We start from the raw sequence: 3686 nt of genomic DNA on the forward strand, positions 1-3686 counted from the left end.
CATTTCAATTCATTCAGAATTGTGTTTCATTTCACACTCCTCACACTCTCTCTAAACTTTTCTATTGTTTAGTTTCTCTCTTTAAGAATTTAGCCTAAGTGTTTTCTCGAGAAAGTTCGTTTGCAAGTGAGGATTCTGTAATTCTGGAAGGGTATATTTGTAAGTTCATCAAGGGAGTTTATTTTATACCTTGGTTGAACATTTTATCCTATTAGGGAATTTTTTTTGGGTTAGAAGATAAACCCATAGAAAGCTTTGGTTTTGGGATCGTGTGATCAGACCCTTGTTTAGATTTGAAGGCTTAACCCGTGTTACAAGCTTACATATGTTCTTGTTTAGCCTATGGTAAAACCAAGTAAATGTTAAAGCTTAGCCTGCTATTAAAAGCTTAATTAGGTTTGAGGTTAGCCCAATATTAAAATATAACATGTTATTAGTTAGCCCAGTATAAAACCAAGGTTTACGATTTGTGAGCTCAATCTGGTGTTAAAAGCTCCCAGAATTTTTTTAGAAGCTTGAAGACTAACTGCTCCAAGATTATTGTGGAAACGAGACTAACCGCTTCGATATGATGTTTGGAAGGAAGACTCACTACTTCGCTCTAAGTTTTATGTTTGGTTAGAAGTCAGCCTTAAACTTCATTATTTTTTTTATAAGGGAGTTCGTGAGTATAACCTACTAAAAGCTCTCAGTATTATTGGATACTCTCTAAATTAATTCTTGGGGAGAGAAGTAAGCATTTTTCTCTGTTTGAATGAACCTCTATAATTTTCGGTGTCTTCTCTCTTCCCTTAAACTCTTTAATTTCCGCAATTTACATTCTCAGTTATTATTTTCCGTTGCTAAATCTTGAAACAATTTTTAAAATGTTTTATTACTCTGATTTTGATTCCAATTTTTTTCTAAACCACACAATTCAACCCCCCCCCCCCCCCCCCCCCCACACACACACACACACACAAATATATGTGTGAAATCACATGTTCAACACTCCTAAATGCTTCCAGAATAAGGCGACCAACAGGCAGGAGATACAGGTGATAATGTATCAAAATAATACATGACTACAAAATTCAAAAAATTTGTTAGTAGTAAAGTATAGAAGAATTCATGAAGAAAAAATAAAATAGTTTTTTTATAATTAAATAAAACTAAAATTAGAATCTAATAAGATAAAAAAAAATTATTAGAGAGGAACAAATTTTTAATTGAAATTAAAATTGTACACTTTATAATCTTTGATAGTCTCCAACAACAATGCCAAAAACTTGATCGATAAATTAGTAAGTTTACTAATGAGTCAATGTAGTAATATCAGGAAATCCTGAAATATCCATCTCGAGAGCTGTGTTATATTATAGGGTTTGGTTTTAACTCGACTTAACAAAAAGGTATTTGGGGGTTTGAAATTGATTTTTTTGCAAAAGGTAAAATTAAGAAAAATTCAATATAGGAGAAAATAATATGACACATGCATGTAAGATATGAGAGTTTGATCTTGAATCATTTTGTTATTCTAAATATACTTTGTAAAAGTTATGTTCTATTCCAAATGATTATTCTTTCTCTAGGTTATCTACTCTCAATTTTTTAACGAATAAAACTTTAAATATTAAATTGATTCCCATGGATATTAGTCAATCACAAATAAATTCAAGCATTTAGTTATCAAGAATGATTCAATTTCTAGTTGATAATTAATCAAAAATATTTTTATCAAGTCTAACAGGTAACTGTAGAACAATTCACAATTGACCAGAAAGGGAAAATCATTAAGAAATAATAAAAATAAACATTAACATAATAAAATACTTAGTAATTACAAAAATCAATTTACAAGTACAAGTTTCATCAAGAATATTAACTCATCCCTAGCACTAGAGTGTTTAATAAATCATAATTCTAACAAAATAAATTGAAAGAATTATAAATGTTACACATATATTCGTGATGAGGAAGCTTTAACACATAAATCCATTGAAGTATGCTCCCCATCACTCCTTATTTGTTTACGCTGCTCCAAGGTACTTTTTTCACCATCAAAACCAAAAATCTTGTCTAAATAAGGTTTTCTTCATTTGAATATAAATCAATGCATCAAAATGTTGAAAAAAGCTTTAGGAAACACATTTGGAGGAGTGTGGACGCATTTGGGGTTGTTTGGGAGCATTTAGAGGCGTATGGATGCTGTTAAACATGTTTGGAAGCGTATGGACACTGATTGTTGTACTAAACATGTTTAACCAAAGGATAAAAATGTTGAACTAGCCTTTGGTGTATGTGTAAGGTTTATAACCCTTGATGTTAGCTTTTGTTTGTTGTTGGTCTCACGTCAATCAAAGTTAATACGCTCTACATATGATCAAAATGCCACACATACATCATGATGTAAAATATGCTGAAAAATAGAATTTCTAAATCCTTCTAAAAAAAATTTGCGTTCATTTTTTTGGCAATTTCTTTGACTTCCTATGACATACAAAACATGTTAAACCTTTCCCAAAACATCATATTATTAAGAAAATATTCTTAAATTCTTGTAAATTTCATTTGTTGATAAACTTGCAAAACTTACTAAAATTTGTTATTCACAAACACTAAAAGGTTAATAAATTCAATGTAAACATAAGCACAAAACATAGTAAAATGGTGAGTAATCAGCGGGCGCCAGATGTTTGGTGGCTGCATGTACGATGGTTTTGAAAAGGTGTTTTGTCAATATAAATTCTTGAATTTTTAAAATGAAAATTCACCTCCAAGAACTTTCATAAAAACTTAAGATAATCACTCTTTCATTTTTTTTTCAATATTTCATAAAAGTGTTCATAACCAAATTTTCATCTCATTCCATTTTTGTTGAACACTTATATATTATTCATTGAGTGAATTATTTATATAAGGAGAAGATCAATCAAGAGAAGATTGATAATACTACACTTTATTCAAATCATCAAAAAGATTTATTTCTGTTTGACTTGTGATCCAGGATTGTTGGACACAAGGGTTGGTGTTGCAAGAGGATTGTTCTTGCATACTTGATTATCTATAGGTTAGATAGTAAGCATCACCATTGGTGTGAGTAGCCTGTACAATAATTCTAACTATAGTGAAATCTCTTCTGAGTCGAAAGAGGAGTGGATGTACCTTCAGATTGTGAAGGGAACCACTATAAATTCCGGTGTCTTGTTACTTTCCGCAATTTATTTTTCCGCACTTAAACAAAAAATAACCAAGAACCGGAAACAAAATCGAAGAATTTTTAACCACCTAATTCACCCCCCCCCCCCTCTTAGGCGCATTTACAACTTACAATTGGCATTAGAGCAAGTTATAGGTAACTTGTTCCTAGAGATCCAACATGGCTTCCGCAAGCATAAACCCGGTTTTCAAAGATGGTGGAAGTAGCAACAAGCCCCCACTCTTCTCCGGAGAATATTTCGATTTCTGGAAAATCAGAATGAAGGCACATCTTGAGGCCCAAGGGGAAGGTATATGGGAAGCAGTTGAAGAAGGTCCACACAAACCGGTGAATATGGTGAATGGAGTTGGTACCCCAAAGTTGAAGAACACTTATGACGAAGATGATAGGAAAAAGATTCTGAATGAGAAGAAGGCAATCAACATACTCCAAAGCGCTCTTAGTATGGACGAGTTCTTTCGTATATCTCAATGTAAATCGGCAAAGG

Source organism: Lathyrus oleraceus, chromosome 7 (genome assembly GCF_024323335.1).
Source record: "Lathyrus oleraceus cultivar Zhongwan6 chromosome 7, CAAS_Psat_ZW6_1.0, whole genome shotgun sequence".
NCBI classification, from domain to species: Eukaryota; Viridiplantae; Streptophyta; class Magnoliopsida; order Fabales; family Fabaceae; genus Lathyrus; species Lathyrus oleraceus.